The sequence below is a fragment of the Ambystoma mexicanum genome, chromosome 8 (genome assembly GCF_040938575.1).
Source record: "Ambystoma mexicanum isolate Mex_15411 chromosome 8, UKY_AmexF1_1, whole genome shotgun sequence".
Lineage (NCBI taxonomy): Eukaryota > Metazoa > Chordata > Amphibia > Caudata > Ambystomatidae > Ambystoma > Ambystoma mexicanum.
This window is the reverse complement of record NC_090929.1, coordinates 715,784,752-715,809,661: the sequence shown is the minus strand read 5'-3', so window position 1 is coordinate 715,809,661 and position 24,910 is coordinate 715,784,752. Positions and strand designations below refer to the sequence as shown.

General features: G+C 46.3%; 1 protein-coding gene across 1 annotated transcript in view; it reads left to right on the top strand.

Moving 5' to 3' along the window:
* The window catches only part of MICU1 (mitochondrial calcium uptake 1), a 970,699-nt gene that overhangs the window by 455,838 nt on the left and 489,951 nt on the right, over positions 1–24,910 (top strand).

Below are 24,910 nucleotides of genomic sequence, written 5' to 3'. Positions count from 1 at the left end.
AATTCAGAGCAGTCTGTCCTCTCAGACTCTCAACTGACACACTGCTCGCACACCACATCACATTTAATATGGAAGTAACAGCATCAAATAACATACAAAAGAGCATATTAACTATTTTCTGAGGTCACCATTTTGAATGTCTGCCATTACTCATTCGGGGTAAAAGCTGGGATGGCCTAATAGCCAAAATAGAATCTTTACATATGTAGTGTATGTGCCCGAGGTTTCATGCTTCTATCATCAATAGCACAATTCCAAATATTTCACCTATCTGCTGTACCAAAAAGGTACCTACGCTCAGGGGGTCCCTGGAGCTGAGGCTGCAGCTCTTCCTTTTGATGCTGGTCATGTTGTAGTGCGAAGAAAAAGGAGCCTGGGAAACGTGAGTTACAACACTAATTCAGACTTCAATGAGGAGGATTCAACGTGGGACCAGTTATGGTTACAATTGGTTTAAGCGCAGCATGTACAGAGCAGGGAGACGTTATTTGATTACGGTGGTGACAGCGCGCGGTACAAATACTTTTGACATTAACTCTCAAATTATTTCTTAAAGCAATCAGAAAATATTAACGTTGTACAAAGTTCCTAGTTGGCTGCGAGAAAAAGGAGTTTGTGGGCCGCCTTGTATCTTGAACAGCGCATGGAGAGATACAGCAGGGACACTAATTTTAAAAAGCAAGCAAGGGAAAGCTGATGCAAAACCATCCATAAATAGAGACGTTGACAGCATCAATTTTACAGCTTAGGAGCTGTGATGAATCTAGACAATTCGTCCATTCTGCCCAGAGTGGACCCACCCGCTTTGCGGCTAGGGAGGTGAGCCCGCTAAGCAAGACCGTTCCTAGGTGTCTGGGCAAGTGGGACCTCACTGGGAGTGATTTCCTTCTTGGGGACAAGGACTGCCATTTCAATGAGGAACTTTCAGTCCAAACCACCATTTCTGCCTATATGAATGTTGAAAATACTCTGGCATCTCCTGTTATGACGATAAGCAACAAAGATCCTTCTTTGTCCCTATGTCGCCTGAACGGCATTATCAAGGAAATATGGGCGCAATTCTTTGTTTTGATGACCTTTATAAGGAGTAAGCTGACATTAAGTGGAGGAGAGACACCTATAGAGGGAGGAGTGTAACTGCTATGCAGAGGTGAGCCTCTGTAGCATCGACGTCTTGGAGGGGCAGAGCCACGAAAAGCCGCAGAGCCAGCGGTGGCATGAAGGGGAGCAAGACCCGCTTGCTGGAGGCCTGACGGCGGGTGCTTTGACTGAGCAGGAGGTTGCGGTCAGAGGAAAAACAGTCTTCTCTGGTGGTGCGACCACTCAAAAGTAGTGGTGGGCCTGGCACCCAGCAACCGACGATAAGACCAGAGACGAAGGAGCTCAACCCAGCAAGCACCTTTTCCGACAAAAGTACTGATGGGGAAACAGATGTTACTGACTTGTGGATGCCAGTGAAGCCTAGCATTGTTGGGTTCCAGGAGTACGGAAACCGACACAGGTACGAGAAAGCGAGAGAATGGAACGGGCATACGGTCCTGCTAAATCAGAGTGAAAGAGATACGAACACTGTATATCAAGGCTGGAAAAGCATGTTGAACTTATGAGAAGCTAACGGGCACACGCCCTATGAAAACTCAGAGTGAAAGACACATATATATCAAGCTGGGTAAAGCAGGCAAGACTACTAAAGAGGGTTGGACATACGTCATAGGGCCGACAGAATAAAAGGAAAATTAATGCTCTGCAGCAAGGCCAGCAAAGTGCATGATTCCACTTCGATCTGCAATACACAATCGGGCGGACGCCAAGTTAAGTATTACGATTAAGAAACAAGACACCTACCAAAGAGACACAGGACTTTGGGGAGTGCCAGTACCATGAAGGTGGGAGACCGAGAAGTGTCTTTTCGAGTAATCCTGTAGGGATTTGGACATTTGAAATATAACCGGAAACCAGCAAGAATAAGACAGTTTCTTCATCAAAGGGAGAATGAAACCCATACAGGCGATAATTATAATTTTAATCAAGAGACTTGATATAAAGATTGTGAAGACTGTACCCTTATGCTCTAATGGAACTTTAAGAATGAGTAAATTACAAGTTGGGCCAGGCAGAAGCCAATACTGAGGCTATTGTGCAAGCCTCCCCTTTGCCTTTTTGTTAGCTGTTTTCTAAAGTGATGGGTCCAGTTAGTGGTTTAGGATTCAGACAGAAGACTTTGTTGGACTTGACATCTTCGGTGCCGTGGACACCGCAGCACCACAGGAATGTGTTCCACTCTTAGGGACACTTTCATGTCGAGGATGTATAACATCTATGATAAGGAGGGTGTTCAGGCACCTTTGGGCTTGAACCTATGTGTTCTGCAGAGGTGAGGAATTTCCCGTTAGAATTCTCCAGGGAAGGTAAGATTTGTTGGACCTTGCAGAGGACCTGCAAGATCCAGTGGCCTCGACATGGCCCCGCAAATAGACTTTGTGCCAGCTCCCACCCCAGGAAAGCCTCAGGCCACTTTCCAGTGCTTGATGGCTAAGGTGGCCAGTACTCTGGGGCCATCTGCTCTGTCCAGGTCAACGTTCAGTATGAACTTTGGGATGTTCTGGACAATGCCCTCAAACAAAGACACTCCTGCCCTTCAATGTGGCAGTGGAGGCCCCCTATCTTGAAGGAGTGGCAGAAACCTACCTCTGTTCTGGCAGTGGACAGGGATCTGGAGAGGAAACATTGTCTCACTCTGTCGGACCCAGCCTTTCATTCCTCCCATACTTCGCCAGAGTGCTTGATCAGGGCACGACGGCTAGCCTGAAAATGTCTACCTTTCTGTCTCCTTCATTGGACAGGGAAAGTAAAAAAGTTTGACGCATGGGGCAAGAAGTTTGTTTCGAGCAGTCTTTCACTGTAGGCTGCAAATGCCTCTTGCGCATGGCAAAATTCTCCGTAGGCCGGCGGTGGCCAATACTGCTGAATACATCCTGGAGGGTGAGATGAGGGACGGCTACATGTCCATGGTCTCTGACGGCAAAGAGGCAGATGCATCAGTTGGGACTGGACACAACGGAATGCGTGGGATGGACTATGGCCACTAGCATGATGGTCACGTGGCTGAGGACATCTGCTTTTGCAACAGACTTCCTGACCAGGCTGTTGGATATGCCGTTGGACGTACACAACTTTTTTGAAGCCAAGGCTGATGATGCTGCCCAGAAGTTCCACAGCGACTGCTAAGTCTATGGGGCACATTCGTCGTCTTTGGGCAGGGATTTTCGTCCCTTTCCCAATTTTTGCCCCGAGGCACTGTGGTCGGTCTACCCCAGGTAGTGGGGGAGGCAAGTGCTTGCCGAGAGGCAGAATATGGTGTGGCCAGTGAGGGGGCATTGCAACAGCCGCTATCCCTGCCGCACCACTGAGCGCCAAACCTCAGTGACCGGCTTCGCCATTCGTCACCGGTGTGGGGGAGGCTTTCTTTGTTGAACCCAGAATGGTCGAAGTCCACGTCCGACGCTTGGGCATTACATGTCATCCGGCCGGGATATTGCCTGCCCTTCCTTCAGCACCCACGGACCACTGTCCTCCGGCCACCCCTTTGTCTGTGGACCCCATTCTACTGGAGGAAGACCGTCCGCTGCTGACAAAGAACGATCAAGCTAGGTCCGCGCTCAGAACAAGCGAAGCTGTGGTGCTCCAATTATTTTCTGGTGCCGAAGTTGACTGGTGCTTGTGCCCCATCCTGGATCGCCAGCTGCTGAACTTGTTCCTACACAAGGTCAAGTTCAAGATGGTTACTGTAGCCCAGATTCTACAAGCACTCGATCTGCAGGACTGGTTGTTTTCCCTGGACCTTCAGGATGCCTACTTCCATGTGCCGATTCATCGAAAGTACTTGAGGTTTGTGGTGGATCGACACCTTTACCACTTAAAGGTCCTGCCCTCCGGCTTCTCCCAGGGTTTTCACCAAGCTGCCAGCAGTGGTGGCTGCTCACCTCAGGAGGGAGGGCATTCATGTCTTTCCCTACCTAGATGAGCCAGCTCGTCCAAGCTCGCTCCCCAGATCTAGTGTCGGAGCACTTACTCTGCAATTGCACTCTATTTTACAGCTGGGTTTTTCCAAAGCAGTTTAAGACAACTTGCTGAGAGGAGTGTTTTGCAAACCTGGCCCAGGTGCTGGTGGTCAGACGCATCTCTGACTGGCTGGGGCACTCGCCTGTCTAACCTAATGGTGAGCAGACCGCGGTCTCCAGCGGAGTCTCAGGAACATATCAACCTGCTAGAGCTGAGGGCCATCGGGCTGGCCATGGCCTCTTTCCTCCCCTCTGTGAAACGCAAGACTCTGCTTATCCTGTCGGACAACACAATGGCCATGCGTTACCTTAACAAAGAAGGTGATGTGGGGTTCTTGCCTCTGTGCAGAGAAGCAATGTGGCTGTGGTTCTGGGCTCTGGAGAACGGTGTCTGACAGTGGCTCATCTGGCTGAATGAGAGAATGCCACAGCGAATGCATTGAGCAGACCGTCTTTGTACTATTCCCAATAGTGGGCTCTCTGCCAGTAAGTTCTGGAGGAGATATTTTCTCCGTTTGGGAAACTCCTCAAGTGGAGGTTTTCACTTCCAGTGTCAACAGGAAGTGCAAGTTCTGCTACAGGGAATTCCTTTATCAGAAAGCTCTGGGAGACACACAGAGTCACAGGGAGTCATTCTGTTGGTTCTCAGGAGATTCCGCCTGTTCGGAACAATGATCCTGATCACCCCAGCGTGTACCTGGAAGCTTGCTATATGGAATTGCTGGACATGTCAATGTGCCCTCCATGGCACCTTCTGAGATGCTGCTTGATCTCCCATTCAGACGGGCTGGTCCTCCACTCAAACCTCAGCAGCCTCAACCTTCATGCTTGGCTACTGAGAGGCTGAGATGCAAGAAGCGGGACTTGTCCGAAGACGTAATCGATGTACTCCTTTCAGCTTGAAAGCCTGTTACGAAATCCATGTATGCCTGCAGGTGGGGTACATTTTTGATTTGTGTCCCGGGAGAGGAACCTAGATCCTTTATCCTGTCCTCTATCCCCTGTGTTGGATTTTCTGATATCTTTGGCACAGGAGGGCTTGCAGATTGGCAATATAAGGGGTTTCCTCACTGCTATTTTGGTATCTAAGAGGTACCCAAAACAGGGCTCGTTTTCACAATACTGATTGTTCTGCAATTTTTGCTGGGTTTGTGTAACTAGTTCCTCTCTGCCATTTTGTGGTTACGGCGTGGATTGGACTTTAAAACTAAAGTTGCTTATGGGTGCTCCATTTGAGCCCTTTCACTTCTGTTCTATTAGATTGCTCACCCATAAGGTGATTTTCCTGTTTGCCTTTCAGTACCGCAAGACTGGTGAGTGAGCTCCAGGCATTGTCGGTTTTACCACCGAATTTGTGGTGACTTTGAGAGGGAGGTGTTCCTTTCTGCTGAAGGTGGTCTCGGATTTCCATCTCGGAAGATCCATTTCCATTTATTTATTTATTTTCCTCTCCGCCTCACCATCCCAAGGCAGAGGAACGCTTCCATCGGCTGGACCCGGCACAGAGCCTTAAGTTCTTTTTTTTTGTTGAAACTTTATTTATGGTTGTTTGACACTACAACAGGTATATAGGTGAACAGGACATTTACGAAATGCTCTCTCATAGATCTAAACACATATGGTTCAGTACCAATATCTTGCACAATGTGAATACACAGGTTTTGGAGCAGGGGCCAAGTGACAATCACACTGGCAAATGCTAAAATTTATGGCATTCAGGGGCATTGGTATCTCCAGTGCTCTCAATATTCAATGTCTGAAAGTGGGTATGGAATGGAAACCATATATCCGTGGGTTTACTGTTCGCCGGTTGCATAGTGAGCCATCGTTCCTCAAAGTCAGAGGCCCATGTGGCGGCGTGAAGCCATTGGTCTGCAGTGGGATTATCGGGCCGCAGCCACTTCAACAGTATGCTGCGTATCGCAAGTAACATGCAAAAACCAACCAACTATAGCTGCGCAGAGCACATGAAACAAGCATGTCATTGGGCATGGTTAAACAATACAGTCTAGTATCCCCAACATCGCCTCACATACCCCCTCCCAGAATTCAACAATTTTTGGACAGGCCCAAAGCATGTGAATGTATCCTGCGCCATTAATGCTACATCGCGGGCACTTAGAAGTGGTCATGTGTGATGAGATGCAGTCTTGCGGGGGTGTAGTGATATCTATGCAGCCGTTTAAATGGATAAAGCGAAATCTAGAGTTTAAGGACACTTCACGTGTACGAGTGCACATAGATTCCCAGATGTTGTCCGTTATGTCAACACCCAAGTCTCTGCCCCAGTGCTCCAGGCCTCACAGAGCTTTTGTAGCGGTTGGCATGCCCGGTCTTGCAACGGATTATAAAGCCTAGACAATTGCTAGCGGGCTAAGGTGCCCTCCATTACCAGGGTTAATAGTGGGTCTCTGGGGGTAGAGGGTAACGAGGGAAAATCTGCGTACTTTTGATCGCCCGGCACAGGCCAGCATAGTGTAACCACTGGGAGGGGCGTGCCCTCAGGGGTTCGGGCAGGGCTTGCCACTCGGTGAAGGACCCCATCTTGTAGACATCTCTAACTAGTGCGTAACCGGTCGCCAACCAGTTACGCGCAGTTGCACTGTCAATCAGAAGGGTCCCTGGCAAGCAGTGCCAAAGAGGTAGATCGGCGTGAAACAGGCTGGAGACACCCACCCGTTTCCAAATTTTGACCCATGCAAATATAACTCCAGGTGGGTCAGTGTGGTCCAGATTTCTCAGCAATAGGGGCATCATCAGAGATCACACATTCTGAGTTCCTGCTGCTCCAGCTTGACATGCGGAAGAGGGTGGTCGGCATCAAACCAATACACTGCATACTGTGCATGGGCCGGAATCCAGTATCTTCGAAGTTCGGGGCAGCCAACCCTCCCTGCGTGTATGGCCTCGTCAATGTGTCCCGCTTCAGCCAGACAGCGCCAGAATGCTGCAGAAAGCTATTGATCGCAAATTTAAGTATCTCAAACAGCTCAGGGCCAGGCCAGAGCGGGTAATTCAGGAATTGATAAAGTAGCTGCGGCAGCACCGCCATCTTGAGGAGTGCGACATGTCCAGCCACGATAAGCGGTGGCTTTGCCCAAATGTTTTGCTTCTGCAGAAACGCCGACAGATAGACTCTGTAGTTTCGGTCGTATGACTAAGTCTGGTTGCGCGTGATGAAGACACCCAAATATTTGATCTCCGGGACCAGATGAATCCCAAAATGTCCTGTGGGGCCTCTGTGGCATCTGTCAGCAGGAACAGTTCGGACTTGGCGCAATTGACCTTTAGCCCGGATAGGATACAAAAAGGAGCACATCGCGCATGATTGGAGCGGGGTTCACATCTGGGTTGCCGACATATAGCAATGGGTTGTCTGCATAGAGTGTGATGATCTCTGGTTCTTCCGTAAATTTCACTCCTCTGTGGGCATGTATCAGCCAGGGGTTCCATCACCACTGCGAATATCAGGGGCGAGAAATGGCAGCCCTGCTTAATCCCCCTGGTGATGTCAAATGGGGCGGAAAGCAGTCCATTAACACAAACCCTGGCCACTGGGAGAGCGTACAGCAACCGCCTCCACGAAATTAAACTGGGCCCAAAGTTGCTTTTCTCCAGCATGTCCCACAGGAACCGCCAGGACACGGAGTCGAATGCTTTTTGCATGTCAAGCGCTGCCGCCACCGCCTGCGCCTTCTGGTCTTTCCGAGCCAAGATGTTGAAAAGACACCTAAGATTAAGTGCCGTGGAGCACCCGGCACAAACGCAGACTGAGCAGGGTGAATGATAAGCGTCCTGTACGGGGCAAGACGAAGAGCTAGCGCCTTGGCGAAGACCTTCACATCGCTGTTTATGAGAGGGGGGCAATAAGAGCCGCATTGTGTGGCAGGCTTATCGGGCTTCAGTAACACTGAAATGTCTGCTTCCCGTAATGAGTGGGGGCTGCCTACCGGCTGCACAGGACTCCTCCCAAATGGCGCACAGCCGAGGCACCAGCCGAGCCTTGTAGCATTTATAGAAATCGATGGTTAGGCCGTCGATACCGAGAGCCGTGCCTGATGAAAGCGACTCAATAGCCCACAGTATCTCCTCCATGGACATTGGGTCATATAGGGCCTCTCTGGCATCATCGTATAGAACAGAGAGCAGGAGGTTATCGAGGAACGCCTTGACATCTGAAGCAGGCGCTATATCACTTTTTGCATATAGTGTTTCATAGGAGTGGAACACCTCATTAACTTCTGATACGTGTGGACCAAAGCCCCGTCCACCCTTTCAATCAGTGGAATATGCGGAGTACCGATCTTGTGACGTGCCAACCTGGCCAAAAGTCTTCCAGGGCTGTCGCCTTGTCCGTACTGCCTGGCAGCTCTGGTTCATCCAGAAACTTGCACGCACGGTCTGCCTGCTCCCTGAAATTGTCTAGGGCGTACCTGATCTCGCCAAGCGTGACAAAGGAGTTGCAGCATATTGTGTCTCGTGCCGAGCAAGCAGGTTTTTGCTTTCCCGGATATTCTGGCAAATGAACTTGTGGATCCCGGACTCCTTTGTCAGGGCAACGCCACAAATGTAGACCCAGTAGGTCTCCCACAGGGTAGCGAGAGAGTACACAGTCCTAGTGTTAACCCCAAAGTATTCGTCGAGACAAGTTCTGAGCTCGGCCTCAAAGACCGGGTCTAGCAATGCATCTACTTGAGCCTCCATAAGCATCCTGTCTTGTGCTTTTCACACCATGCCAATGAAAGTCTCCGGGGAATGATCCGAGAAAGTCCTTGGCAAAATTGCCACTTTATTTATCCGCCAATGAGACAGCAACCACCTGTCAATTCACGAGTGTGAGTTGTTTACTGTAGAATAAAAGGAGAACTTGCGGGACTGCATGTTTAACAGTCTCCAGGCATCTGTGAGTCCCAGCGAAGCCTGCCCCTTCAAGATGGCCTTGGCAGACCCAGTCAGCTGCCTGGCCTTATTCCCAGATCTGTCGAGGTCTACATCAACTATGGTATTAAAATCTCCGCCCCACAGAATAGGAACCATGGGATATTGGGCTAATGGGTCAGTCAGTGGAGTACAAAATTCAGGATCGTCGACATTGGGTCTGTATATATTCAAAAGGACCAGTTCCCACTCCATCAGTATTCCATGCAACAGGACGTATCGCCCCAGAGGGTCTATGTGCGCTGTCTTATGCGTGTATCTAAGAGACTTATGCAGTAGGGTCATTACTCCATGGCTCTGGCTGGAATAAGTGGTGTAGTAGTGCTGTGCCCCCAGTTCTTAGCAAACATGTCACAACCCAGAGCCTGGGTATGCATCTCCCGTAGGAATAGGACACCGGCTTTGTGGCGTTCAATGTACAATGGAGTTTATGCATTTTCTATAGGATTGCCCAACTCCCTAACATTTCAGCTCATAAATAAAAGCCCTTCATCCACCATTTAGTCAGTAAGTGTATTGTAAACTGAGCCCGGTCTGAGCTAGAAGCGGGCATTTCGAAGCATGAGAAAACAGAAATGAGATTCATCCCACGTTCCCAGACCATATGTCAAGCAATTTATTTTACTTTTGTCCCACCCCTCCTTCCTTCTCCCTCTGAGGCGTGAATCCCCAACCCCCAATGAACCAACAACAATTGAAACACTGCATGGAGGCTGCATGCCGACGGCAGCTCGGCTTCAGCACAGACATGTGGCATAAAAGGCATAATTGGGTGCACATTTCAAACTAAGAGTGAAAAGTATGAGAACCAGGGAGGCTGCCTGTGGGAGACCCATGATGCGAGGCCAATGGGTACACCGTATCATCCCAAGCGGCTCCGTTCAGTCACAGGCCAGTGTGTCAGTCCCACATTATCTATCCAGGGAAATGATCTTCTAAGAATTACAAGGCCTCCTCTGGAATGGTGAAGAAGTAAATCCTCTCGGCGTGTTCAACCCTGAGTTTAGCCGGGTATAACATGGACTACTTGACCTCCCAGATCACAGAGCCGCTTCTTGGAAGCCAGGAAGGATTTGCATTCTTGTTGTATGGTGACAGAATCCTGGCAGAGCCCAGCTGCAATTCTCCTGTGGCCCTGGCCGTTCGCAGCAGTGCATCCCTGTCGCGGTAATTAAGTACTCAAGCTATTATGGGCCTGGGAGGATCACCAGGGCTAGATTTGCAGTTGGGGAGCGGCGGGCCCTCTCAATTGCTAAATGCAATGATAATTTGGGAGCATCAAGTAGAGAAAAAGAGTGCGTTCCACGAAGTCCTCCATGGGCCCCTGATTGTTGTCTTACGGTACCTCAATTATGCGTAAGTTGTTGCGCCGAGAGCGGGATTCCAAATCCTCATTCTTTTTGCTAATGCACTTGCCTAGACAACAAGGTGACATCGGATCTTAGCGCTGTGATATTGTCATCAGCGGAGCCCACTCTAGTTTTAACTTCTGTAACACGTGTATCAGTCTTATCCATGCAAGCTTTGATTGAGCTGATTGTGCCGCTCCTGTCATCCAGTTTGGTATGCAGTGTCGAAGAATCCTTCACGCACGTATTCCATCATCTTCTGCAGCTCTGTGGGCTCACCAGATGTCATGGGGAAGCCATCGGCTGGTTTTGACTTGTCACCCCTGAGTCCCCCACTTCTGGGCTCAGACCCTCAAAAGGTTATTGGCGATGTCAGGACCTTCGGTGGTTAACTCTCTTACTTCCGAGGGCTTGATGGGTTTAAATCAATAAACAAAATAAAAGTTCCTTTCGTATTGCACTTGGGGTGATGATTCTATACCCCTGGGTCCCCCTCTTCCGGGCTCAGACCTTCCTCGTATGTCTGCCTTTCTTTAGTCTGGTTCACTATGGCCCTTTTCCGTGGGTGATTGGTTTTCAACCCTAGATCCCCCTCTTTCGGGTTTCGCATAGCTCTCAAATATTTGCCTTCCTCTGTTGGGTTCACTACGGCTTTTGTCAATTCAACTTCATGGCACTTAGGAATCTTAATGTCTTGTTATACAGTTCACTGTGGACATCCCTCTGCCAGGTTCACTCTTGTCAACATACTGTTTAGCAAGACTTTTAAGCTTTGGCCCCTTTTCATTGACCTCCCTCTGTCTGGTTCACTCCTGCCAACTTTGCCAGTCACCTAATTCCTTGAACAGTTCTTGCGATGCAGGGATTCACTTATTGTAGCTTCACAATCATCTGTCGGTCAAAGACTTTCGACTGTACACGTCATACCCCTGTATGACCACTTTGACCCCTTTCTTGCGGTTCCCAAGACCTTCTGGTAACTGTAGTTTCCACCGAAGGGTAGTCGCCCAGAGTTTCCCGGGTGAGCACCTACGTGGTGCCTGACTCCTCTGTAGCTGCTTTTCCCCTCTCATATTACCAGTTCTTTGTACTTTCTTCAAATAACCATTTGTTACTTTTGTTCAGCACAGTTCGGTTTCTTATTGGCTCTCCCCTCGACTCATCCATGTGGTCCTTCCGCACTGCTCCACCCCCAGGAACTGGCAGGAACTGGATACAATAGCGATAGCCATATCCTACCCACCTGGATGACAGATCCCCAGGGACTACTAAGTGAGACACTTTCAGGTTTCTCAATAGCCACCTGGCCAAGGGGAAGTGTTCTGGACTGGAGGCGGATTCCTGTCGCTTCTGTTTGGAACATCTGTGCCGCTAGCGCTTCAGGATCTAAAAGTATGTTTCTTTTACGCCCATCAACGCTTAAAGACCTTGCCATCTGATCCTTAGAATCATGCGCTGCTGATCCTCCATTTTGAAAAGCCTGTTACAAACGTGTTTTTTTTCAGTTGCTTAAGGTCCAGAACTAGACTGAATTTTCCATTTGGGTTTGGTACCATGAAGATCATGGAATGGAATCCTTGACCCTCTTTCTTGGTTTCTAAAGAGACTGCCCATTTTGTCCAGATGGCATAGATTCCTTTAATCATAACCTGACACTTAGCCTTATCCTGTTAACCAGTATATCTGATGAGAGGATTCTCAAGGCATCTGATAACCACTGCAGCCTTTAGACATCAGGACCTCTGACTCCTTGCTGGGCGGAACAGCTTTCCTGCTTTCTGTGTCACCTCTGCTTGGCCCGGTAACTTCACCCATACCCACTCTTGATTTTAGACCTGAATTTGTTAAGCCTCCTTGTTCTAAAGGACCTGAACCTTTTTTCAGCCCCCAACATCTTGCGTTACTTGCTTGCATGCTTATCCACATCGGAATCGTTATCTTCTAGGTTGTCACTAAACCGCATGTAGCCTTCAAATGTTAGTTTCATTTCTTATTTGTGAATTACACATTGCAGCGACTACTTGCTCCATGACAGTGGCTGATACCTTCACCCCTTCATAGATGCAATCCGGCAAGTGTTCATTTTGGGATTGTGGATCTTCTAGGAAAGGCGTGCAAACCGTTCCTTCAACTGCTTTAGAGAATGTAATACCCCCTGTGCCTTTCATGAAGGTTGCATAAGTGCTGGACCTAATTGATAGTTGCATCCCAGCTTGTGCCCTCTTAACGAGTGAGTCTTGCTTCCTTGGCCATCACTTACTTTTAGTACTGCCCCTTCATGGCAAGCTAAGAACACCACATTAGTCTTGGGAGAGTTGTCAATTGGAACCAACTGGGGTAAAGAGTTTTCCTCTCACTTGAGAAGATCTAATATTGATATGAAACCGGGTGCCTTGATTTTGGCAGGTTCTACCCATTGTTTCAGAAACCTCTTCTTCATCCCTGGTATTGGTGGCAGTTAAAGTTTCATGACATGTTTAAACTGTTTGGGGGGGATTAGCGTCCCCTTATAGTGTTGCTGTTTACTGCCAAATCCCCATATAATCTTAGACGGGACAGCCTTATCCAGATGTTTTCCCATTGTGCCATTTTCCTTTGCATGTGCCACATCTGAATCAAGAAAAACAGTAGGGCTGATGTGCAGCGGGAAGAGGAGGGAAAGACATTTACTTGCCCTATTTCTTTTTTTGTTAACCTCAAGGGCCTGTTTGAAAACGTGCAACAATTCCTTTTCAGAACTTCAATGTAAGCCCCTTTCTTTTTCTTTAGCAATTCCCTTGTAAGCCAGGATTAACTTGCCGTTAAGGCAACAGAGTATCGGCATTCCTAGCATAGTTTCATAGTGCAATCTTGCAGGCCCATGCATTCGTTGAATGTCCATGTCATTCCTGATCCAAAATGGCCACCTGAAGACCTGGATCCTCATTTGCATACGTGATTGCTGCACTCCCAAATGCGACACCCAATAAAGGCATATGCGTGTAGTAAGCAGGCACAAATATCCTTTCATTGCCAGTTATCCTGCCATAACTTGTATGTATCTCCTACCCGAATTCTTACCTCTGCCCAGGCATGGAGCATTCTGAGTCCTGAGCTGGTTCCAAAGAGCTGACGAAGTTGGGCCTGCTCTAGGACTTATTCACTCATCCACTGTGCTTCCCTACCCAGCAAGGGAGCCCGGGAATCACTCAACCTCTGAACCATTCCTACATGCCTTTTTAGTGGGACAGGGCACAGGGAGTCGCCATTTTTCTCCTACTGCTCTGAGACGATAGGCTCTGTCCCTGTAAGCAGCAGGGAAATGTTTTCAGTGTTGCATTTTGGGTCCAGGTACGCAAGGAACTAAAATACGTTGCTGTTGGGGCGGTTGGTGCCTCACATTAAAGTAGTGAGAGGAGGAAGAGAGACAGTAATGTATGTGTGTCCAGATATTCATATCCTAAATGGGTGCAAGACTAAATCCAAATATAGTTTGGCAAATAACAGAATTCAAGTAACATCTTGGGTACTTCATGGAAATTGATTGGCAATGTGCATACTAATTAATCGGCTCATTTGAAGATACCCTTCACCAGTGAAAAAGTAAGTGGGGGTGGAGGACCATTCCATTTACCTATTCCAAAATACCAATTCATATAGAAGGCGTGAGAGAAATAAAAAATAAAAAGTCTTATCCTCGTTTACCTAGATTCATTCACCCATTAAAATCCCGCTTGGTTGTGAAAAAGACTGGGCATATTTTCAAAGCAGAAATTACAAGCTGGGGTGAACATTGTCAAGGGGGGTTACACAGTGGTGAAGATATAGTCGTGCAACACCCGGCTTGCTTCATATTTATTTAAAAGGTCAGAGGATGTGCCACTGCATCGCAGATTAAGGATCACTCTGGCCGAGCGTGTCCACCATTGTGCGGTGTCAACCGGGCAAGTCACTCTTTATATATATTGTTACACTTCCAAAAGCCGCTTTATCATGATCTAGCCTTTACTACATTGGCATTTAACTGCAATTTTTAAGCAATGCTTGTGATTTAGCATCTTTTCAAGGAAAACAGAAACTGGTTTAAATTAGTGTAAAATCTGCAGATATATTTTATCTAAAACCATACATTGAAAAAAAAAATACACCAACTGGGATCTCTAAGGCAGGAATGTAGCTTTTAAACAAGCAACTGTTTTACAGCGATAAGGTAGAACTCCTCCCTCCCCCATGACATATATTCTGTGAACGTAATCCGAGTGAGATTTGTGCAGCTCTGCTAATATTACGCATTATTCTCGGGGTTTAGCTGGCTACTCTAGTGCATAGGTGAGGCAAAGTGACAACCTAATGCAAAGTACCGTTGATGGATTTCATTTTCAAAATGTTCACTTCACGTGGGAAGGTTTTCTCCGTTCAGGTTTCCCCCACTTTAAAAAGCAGGTTCTTACCCTCTTGATTTTTCACTGACCTATTTATTATTTATTTATTTATTTATTTATTTACATTTATATCGCGCAAGCAGCCCAGGGGCAATGAGGCGCTGTTACTTGCAATAACTTAGTTACATGGTACTGGCATGATAGCGGTTGTTGACACATTGTGAATGTTATAGGAAAACGTACTGTTACAGATATTGCTTCTGGTCATATAATACAGTATACATGAAAAGTATTCGTGCTGGCGTGTCTGGCCTTATGTGAAGAGGGTAGTCTTCAGCGTTTTGCGGAAGGTGGTGAGGGAGGCCTCGCCACGGATAGTGGGTGGTAAGGCATTCCAGCGAGAGAGCGCGAGATAAGGGAAGCTGGATCCGCCCGCATTTACTCTTTTTACTAGTGGCACAGAGAGCATGTTGGTGTACGGTGATCTGGTTGGCCTGGTAGTGGAAACGGGGTGTATCCTTTGTGAGAGGTATGCAGGAGCAGTGACTCCCGTAAGCAAGCAGTGTAAGGTGAAACTATTTTCCCCGTTCTGATGGAGTTTTGTTGCTAGCCTCTTTATCTTCCAAATAACTCTAAAATATCTCTGGGGTGAGGCAAGTGTGTTGAGCACACGCAAGACCAGAATCGGCCAATTTGCTGCTGGTCATATCGAGGTCCAAATTTTCAAATAACTCATTTAATTGGGCTATCAATTTGTGTATTGCATTTCGTGTCATAAAGTATCATTCCAACGTGTGATGGCAAGGATGTGAAAAGCTCAGCAGAGATTCAAGAATATTACAAATGTAGTGCCCATGGATAAAATCATCCTCGTAAATTGCAGTCATTCTGGAAAAAAAACAAGCATTTACAAAACCGAAAGTTCACTGTTGGATTGAGTTCATGCACAAACATACACTTGGGCAGCTTGGAGATATGCTGAGGGCATAGCGGCCATTGGCGAGAGGTGGGGTAGATTAATGAATATGAATGTGAGGATTGATGAATGATAGCAAGACAGGATGTGTGAACGGGTGCACAGAGATGAATGGTTAAGGGTATGGTGCTAGAAGGATGAGTAAGAGGAGATGGATGGATGGATGGATGGATGATGGATGCATGCATGAATGGGAGAATGGAGGTTTAAGGGCATATGCTAGTGTGAGGTAGGTTTGTATGCATGTATGTATATATGTATGTATTCATGGATGGATAAATGCAGAAGTGAATTGATTGAGTAATGAATGCTGGCCGGGAAGTGCTCCTTCCCGGGCCAGCATGTCCACCCATCTACATGGCAAACATAGCGTACCTCTCAGGAGCCTCCTATACACTGATGCCCGCCTATCTCAGCGCCTCCCGCCCCCCACCCTTGAAATGAAGACTCCGAAATGTTCAGCTGAGGGCTTGCTGCTCGCAGGACTGCAGCCTGACCTGCTCCCGAGTCCAGAAAGGACTGCGCACTGAAGCGCCTACTCACTACAGCTCGTCTCTTGTGTAACCCAGCCTGTTCCCTCATCCCGCACCCTCCTTGCCTCCCTTAGGCATGCCACTTCCTTACCACGCCGCCTTACGGGGCCCCGCAGCTGGCCTACCCTTGCAACCTGTCTCTCAAACTCTTGTCGAAGATTCAAAACTCATGCCACCAGTAGTACAAAACTCCAGCACTGCACGATTGTAAAAAGGTCATTGCCGCACCTCAGAGACTCAAAGGTGTGGTAAGTGCCTATCTAGCCCGCCACGTGGCACCTAATTTATCCAGCCTGGCTTCTGCTACTAACTATAGGGGAAGGCCCACACTGGATCTCACCAAAAATGTGCCCTTCGCTTCCGCCGCGTCTAGCTTACTCAGATCACCTTATTGCCATGCTACATACTTGGAAGCGCTGATGGAGACAGTCTTAGTGCATTCAAAGTGAAGACCCACGCTTTACATTATCACCTTGCTGCTAATGTCGCTGCCCCACATGTACCAGGCAGTTGTACAGAAAAAGTAACCGTCTGCCCTAAAGCCACTGCTACTAATAGCATTGCCTACCTGACGCCTAATAACACGGCCTTTTAATACGACATTCGTCCCTACGCCCAGATTTACTGTTACCAGTCCCACCGCCTGTCTGGCTCTTAACAATTTTTCTAGAAATGTGATTGCCGTCCTGCAACTTATTCTATTGATGCCAGTTGTATTCATGCCAATGTCACTGTCTGCCTTACTTCTAACAGTGATGAGATAGCACCAACATTCTAAAGAATTCCAGATCTGTGGCAGCTGATGAACATTTTAAGTTTTTAAGTTGAGGGGCATTCATATTCCCCCCCCCCCCCCCCCCCCAAGGACTGAGCTTAGGGAGGGGTCGCCAGGCAGTGTAGGGGGTTTATGTGGAATGGCCCAGGAGGCTGTTTCAAATAATGGGTAAAACGGGTACATTTCGCAGCAAGGTTTTGGCAAACGTGGGTAAAAAAACCCATAGAAGTTTAAATTGCTTCAGTAGGGTAAGACAGACGGCCCACAAGCATTAGACAACCACATATATGCCTTTCACACTAGATTTAGCACCCTGGTCACAATGCCAAATGAGGGTGGAACTTGTGGTTGTCTGTATCCTTGAGTGCAATCTGGTGAATCTATTAATAAAATAGTGTTGACCTATAAGATAAAGACCTTGTTCGGCAGCAAAAGGCTTGCATTTGAGATTATTTGCATTACCGAAAGGCAATGCTCTGTGGCTCTGAACTGGAGATGGTTACTGGGTGGCGATGTGGCACGTGGGGCTTGTTAGCAGAAATGGCCTGTTCTACTGTCTTATTTCAATTAGAAGGGTTTTACATGCCTTTTGTAAAACCACCCTAACATTACTGGATGTGTGTGTCTGCGTGTCAATACATTCCCCACACACATACACACTCGGAAGCAGTTCCCAGAAAAAGAAACTGCGTCACCCATTGATAAATGCACTTTTTCAAGAGGTAATGACCCCATGCAGGTGACCAGGCCTGGAAGATTTGATATTGCAGGAAGTCTACGCTCTTCAATGGCCTGCTGCATACGCCATCCTTTTTCAAAGGAGCCTCCGCCCTGCCTACAGCTGCACTGTGCATACCTTTTATCCTTCTTACTGCCCCTCCACAGTAATTAGGAATATTTGACCTGCAAGGTGAAAACCTTCCTGAGAGTAGCCCAAATCCCAGAAAACGCACCCCAGTCCAATTCTTGCCACAGTGTAGTTTTCTGTAGGACACATGTGCAGGAAAATTGTGCAATTAGGCAATCCTGATTTGCAAAGCTCATTAGAATACAACTGGGAGCACGCTGTGCCACCACACACAACAGTTAGATGACCAATAAAGGACAGCAGCAATAACCCCACCCATAGGAATAAAACTCAAATGGAATAAGATCTGCTAGAACCAGGATACACACCCAACTAAGCCAACTCCCAAATCTCCGCAAACCTAACCCATCCGGAAAATTCACACAACCATCTCTCCCAGCAAACCGCACACACTTTACCACACCACACTGCATCAACAACAAACACATAAACAGCACCAACAGCACACAAGGTCTCACCCGGTCCGATACTCGCACCAAGGCTCAGCGCACAGTGTATACTGAACTGAAGCCGCCAAAAGCACCCCACGTCTCCCACTCTCCTACTCCCCCTCCTCCTGACTAACCTACCCCCCGCCTCTTGTTTTACAGATCCGCCAGAGTGCTTGGGGACCAACTTTGTTGGTGACGGTGCACAATATAAATACCATTAACATAACATGTGCTTTTTGGGTCTGGGAGGAGAGACCAGAGAGCATTGTTATGAATGGAGCGAAAGGAGAATTCTCCCAATCAGCTTCTTTTTGAAGGTCCTAGAAGGGTCAGGCAAACACCTAGTTGGAAAACCTCAAACTAAATTACTATGCATCCGCTACACAAATCCTAAAGCCCACAGTGACTGTAGTAATATTTTGGCTAAAAATAAAAAAGCAGAACTTTACATGTAACGAGTGGCGAGGTAAGGATGACATATGGAGAGCTCAGTGTGGAGAAGCTTGGGGAGGGTAATCTGTTTCTGCATCATTCGAAGGCACACGGTTTAAAAAAAAAGAAAGGCTGTTATGTGCCATAGGTGAAGAAGTCGAGAGATTAGAATAGGGAAGATGAAATGCCCAAAAAGATGGCTTCACAAATAGTTCCTTGGTTGCAGACGCTTAAGGGAAGTTCAGTGGTAAAAGTGGTGCTGGAAGGGTTTAAATGAAGTGAGTTGGACAACTGGGCACAATGTAGGATTTTTAACCAAGTTTGTTATCCATACAGTATCACCTACTTTTAATGTTGCTCTTTTTTTCTTTTGTGAAATTTTTTTAGGGCTTGAAAACATTTACATATTACACTGTTTTCATAAGCTTTTTTCCATTTGGAAAATGTTGATTCAGGTTATTTTCTTCCACAACTCAGAAACATCTATATGGGCTGCCTCTTGGATTGGTGGACCTTGAAAGACAACATGAAACATAAATGGTTTTACGCAGCACTGGAGACTCCATGAATCGACATGTCTGCGATCCAAGACGTTCACCCCTAAATAGTCCTGTTTTGTTTTTCACATCTGTGATGTTACGCAAGTAAAAAACGCCGAATGTGCTTGGTGTGGAGCTCTACCAACCTCATACACTTATTGAGGGTGCTAAACACCTTAAAGGTGTTTCAAACACATAGCATTGATTAGGTGCGGTATGGAGAGGTCCTCAGTGAGAATGTGCCCAGGTACTGAAAGCAGTGCGCCAATAAATTGCAGGTTTTCAGTAAAGTGTAGAACTGTGCCTTCATAATACCCACATTAGGCGTGTCCGACCGATTCTGATGGTCTGATTTTTTTTTTTTTTATTTACTTGTGTATAGTCAAAAACATTTGATTTTTACAAGACGTTCATAAACAGTAAGAAAAACACATTAGATATAAGTAGAAAAGAATCAGCAATTTTGAAAAAAGATAAAAAGAAAAAGAAGCGTAAATAACCAGAAAACTAACACTTGACCAAAAACAAAGGATCAGAGAACGATGTTCATTGAGTCACGCTTGAATGGATTGTAGATTCTGGTTTAAAGTCAGAGCCGCTTCTAAAATCTTTACAGTCGCTATCGACCACCTAGTTCTGTCTCCTGCAATCAGACGGCACCATCATGTGTTTTCCTCTCGTAGTGATACGTCGTAGAACAAAGGGAGCAAGTAGGCTTCCCGCAGAAACGCGGTTCTGGGGCAGGTCATGAGAAAATGTCTTAGAGTTTCCACTGTTTCTGGGTTTGAACAGAATCTACAGGTTTTTACTTTAGTTTTCGTACGAATTGCTATGATTTCTTGCGTTGGTAGTTGGTTGAATCTTATTTTCATGATGGTTTTCTGCATTTTTTCATTTGGAAATTTTATGCAGTAGCTCATTGGTTGATTAAGTTTATTTGTTGTAGCTGGTAAATGAGCCAGGAGTTTGTTTCCTGTTGTTAATTCTCCAGTTTTGATCCAATCTGCTTGTGCTATTTTTTCCTTGATTCTGTTTGGGTTCTCAATAAGATCTTCTACTGAACAAGCCAGATCTACTATTATTTTCGTAAGTTTTTGAGACCAATGGTTTAGTGCTCTACAACGTCCTTGGCTGAGCTCGATCTGTACCAGTTTGCAAATTGAATAATTTTCCGATAAAGTCGCATCCGACTTTGATCAACTGATGCTTGCAATGAGAGTAAGCCCAATTTGCGTCTAACCGCTGCAATTGAAGAAGATTTCGGCAGACCAAGCACCGCTTTCCACAAGTAGCCTTCCAGCTTCGTCCATATGGTTTGGTCGATGTTCAACGCAGCGTCCATTCCGTAGATTGATGGCACTACCTTTTGTTTGTAGAATTGGATCGCTGGGAGAAGCGAAAATGTACCATATTTTCGATCTACTAATTTCATTTGGGTTGTCAGGCTTTTGACCTTTTTGACTCTATCATAATTCCCAAATATTTTATAGTAGACACGGTTTCGACTTTTGTGTTGTTCAAATACCAATGGCCTTGAGCTGTGGTTGCTTGACGGCTTTTCCCCATGGTCAATATTTTTGACTTATGAATGTTTATCTCCAAGTCGTTTTCACTGATATAATTGGCCAAGTTCGTAAGCTGGCGTTGGAGACCAATTTGGGTTTGGTCCATAAGGATCCGATCGTCAGCATATAACAGTCTGGATATTGCTGTGTTACCCACTTTGGGCGGGAAAGCTCTGATCGCTGGTTGTGTATGCTGAAAGTCTCCTATATAGGCGATAAATAGAGCCGGGGCGAGCGGACAGCCCTGTTTTACGCCACGCTCTGATGGAAATTGTTCTGATAACATCCCTTGCTGATTTAGGCGTACTCTAAGTCTGGTGTCCATATGTAAAGCAATCACCGGGCCTAAGATCTTTGCCGGACAATTCCACGTTGTTAGTTTCGCCCACATCTTTTGACGGTTTATCTTGTCAAATGCTTGTGTTAAGTCAATAAACGCAATGTGAACTGTTGGAGCACCGTTCTTTACATTTTCCTTTATGATGTTCAGAATAAGGATGTCGATACTGGTGCTTGCGTTCTTGACAAAGCCCGTTTGAAATTTGTCTAAACATGGCGCCAGTCTCGCCCAATTGTGGAATCTAGTTAATAAGAGAGTAGCAAAGATCTTTCCCATGATGTCAAGGAGGGCGATAGGGCGGTAATTTCCTGGACTTTCTCTATTTCCCTTTTTAAAAATAGGTACTATTATCGCCTCAGTCCATGATTTGGGTATTTGCCTAGTGATTGTACATTGCTTGAAAATTTTTGTAATTAGGGAGGCCCATTCCTCTGGATGTTGCTTAAGGTCTACGTTAGTTAGACCGTCGGGGCCAGGTGCCCTAGAGGTTTTTAATTTCAAGATTGTCGCCAAGATTTCGTCATGGTCCGCCAGATCTTCCCAAGACGATGGGATACAACATAGAGAGTTTCTAGACATTTGCGAAACAGGGGCGAATTGGACTGAAAAGAAGGTTATCCACGCCTGCTCTGATACGGCATTCACGTGTTGGTTGTTTGTTTCGTCATTTTTATCTTTGATCAGGGTCCAGAATTATCTTGGATTTTTCGTTGCTAATGTCTTCAACATTTGCTCTGAGTCGTTCTGGTACATTGCTGATTTATGCTGTCTCAACCAAGATTTATATGATATTGTCGCCGCTTTAGCAGAATCCATTAGTTCCTGGTTTTTGGTAACTTTCGCCAAGCGGTTCAGTTTGCGCATTTGTTTACGCTTCAAAACCAGTTCGACATCATACACATGTACCCCTTTTCCTTTGGGTCTGCTACACCGACCTTTTTCTTTCCTATAGGGCAGTAGCAAGGGCATGTAGTTTGGTCTATTCATTTGATCCGTGGAAGTTGTACTGAATACATCAACTTTCTTGATAATTTCCTTGATGTTAGTCGCTGTGAGTTGGATTTGAGACGACTTTCGTGTTACTTCTACGTCAAATGGATATACTTGCTTAGTAGTTGGAGCGGATTCAAAGGTCATTACTAAAGGATTGTGATCACTAAATTGAGTTCTGTATACCTTGAAAGAGTCAGCAAACGGAAGAAAAGAGTAAGAAGTGTAAATATGGTCCAAAGTTGCTGACGTTTCGGCTAGTTCCCAAGTTGGGATTCGGGGGAGATGGCCTCGAGCTAATGCAACATTGTAAAATTTTCTCGAATCCATAAAGTCTAACCACAGCCCACCTCTCACAGCAGAGGGGCAGAGATAGGACGTAGCAGGAAATTGGTCGAGTCTGGCGTTCAAATCGCCGCAGATTATAATGCAGTCTGTTGCCTCTTCAAAAAGGAATTTATCTATGGTTTCCGCGATGTTATCACAGAATTCAATGTTGCTTATTCTCTACGGATTCCAATAGACATTGATGATTGCAAGATTCAATTTCGTTTTACTGCTCAATGATGTTTCTATGTGGAGCCATTCAGCTAATAGAGCTAACATACCATACGATTCAGCCACTTTCTTTCTAATAGTAATTGCCAATCCAATTTTGACTGCTGTTAGGAGACCTGAGGAAGGTCTTCCAAAAAGACCTTTTACTTCTGGTGATTTGTATGTATCATATCCGTCAAGCACTGGTAGTTCCGTGAGCCATGTCTCCTGAAGACAGATTATGTCGAAGCAGCTTAAGTCGAAGGCGCCTGGCTTGGTCAGGTGATTGTGACCCCTCGTGTTCCAAGAACACATAAAGCTCTTTTTTTTGCAGCAGCATTCCAATGGTAGAGGAGCGGTTGATGTCGCTGAATCTTTTAGTTGTTAATTTTGTGCGTTTGGATTTAGCACCTTTTTTAACCATCTCCAGGGCCCCGACGGTTCAAGTTTTTTGTTATGAGCCCACTCAGCACTTTCATCCGTGCCCTCTGGACGCCTGTGATTGCTCCCCCGTCTGTTGTTTGAGCTCCAATTTCCTTCATGTTGCACTTTTCGGTAGTTTGTATTGTTGTTAGACGAATGGAGTCTCGATCTAAATCTCCCCCTGCCAGCTTCGGGTTTTTCTCTGAAAGCAACTCTTCTGTTGCCTACTGACCGATCTGCAGTATTTGGCTGCTTTGCCGTCACGTTACTTACGTGTGGGACAATCTTATCCCGTAATTCTGACGTTGTAATTTCCTCCAGCAAAAAGCCCATTTGATTTAAGGCCAAGGTTACGTCATCTTTGCACGTTAGGACCATAGGATTTTTCACATGAAGGTACGATTTTGCCTTCCCACCTCTGTGATAAGGTTCAACTAATGCCAAATCCCCAGTTTTTACAAATTTTAGTGCTGGTATGCTATTTAAGATTTTCAGAACTGTCTTTCTGTTCAAGACTAGGAAGTTTTTCCCCGGTACAAGTTGTTGCATTTTGTAGACTCGATTTGGTGTTACCTTGGGTTCTGATCGAAGACTAGGCTCTGAAGGTACCTTATTGTCACAGCTTCCGGTTTTTGTCATTTGTGAGGAGTTTTCATGTTGTTTGGGCCGAGGAATTTGTTCTTTTTCAGATAGACCCGCTGCTGCTTTTCCCCCCCCTTTACACGTAGAGATTTTTGTTCTGTTTATTTCTGCGGGCGAGGAATTGCACGCCGTTTGAAGTTTGTCTTCATCATTTGTATTTAACTCTGAGTGCTGTTCTTCGTCGTTCAAATGGACGGAAAGGTCGAGAAGTGACGAATTCCCAATTGAACCCAGTTCAGTTGACTTAGAGTTGTCAAGTTCAATTATGATTTGTTCAGTTTCTAAATTGTGGCTTACTGATGGTTGGGGCGCCATGTGCGTGGTTAAGATCTTTTCCTGAATTGGAGCAGTTGCTTTGGGGATTTTAAAGATCAATGGCACTTTTTGAGTTTCTTTTGTTTTTTTGCCAGTTTGTGGTGTGGACTTTGGTCGCTGGTTTTTTTCAGGTTGGTTGGCCTTTACGCATTTTGTTTGGGTGGCCTTTAGATTAAACAGAGGCGAGTGCTCTGGCTGGCATTTATGTTTGTTTTCTCCAGAGTTGCTTGCGATGGTTATTGTGGTAATTAAGGTCTCAAGCCGATTGAGCTTTGTGTCCCATTGTCTTTCTTTCTCAGCATTCTGCTGGCTTAAAGCTGTGATGAAACCTTCCAAAAATGTTACTTTAGCATTTAATGTTGAGACGAGAGTTACTGAATCCTTCATTGATTCTTTAATTGATTCATACAATTTCACAAAGGGCGCGAGGCCCACTGTTATAGCCGACATGATTGTGACTAAGTCGGGTTTTTTTGTTGGTGTGTCTTTGGGTAGCTGACCTACCATGTCACTGGGTCTTCTGTATCTCATCGGTGTTGAGGTGTCTTTGGGGGAGTCATTATACAGAGACTGCTTTGCGGATAGAAAGTCCGATAGAGTTGTTTGTTTCCCCTGTGTCATTGGCACCGGTTGGGCCACTTTGAGAAGGGGCTTATTTCTTAAGTCCAGTTGGGCCGACGTTGAGGATGGTAGGTTTCTTTGATTCATTTCAATCGTTGAAGGGGGAATGGTTGATGGCATTAATAAATTATTCCCCAGAACACCTCTCTCCGATCGGTGGGAAGGCACGTCCACGTCGAGCAGGTTTATTGCCTCTGATCTGGCGCCCGCTCGA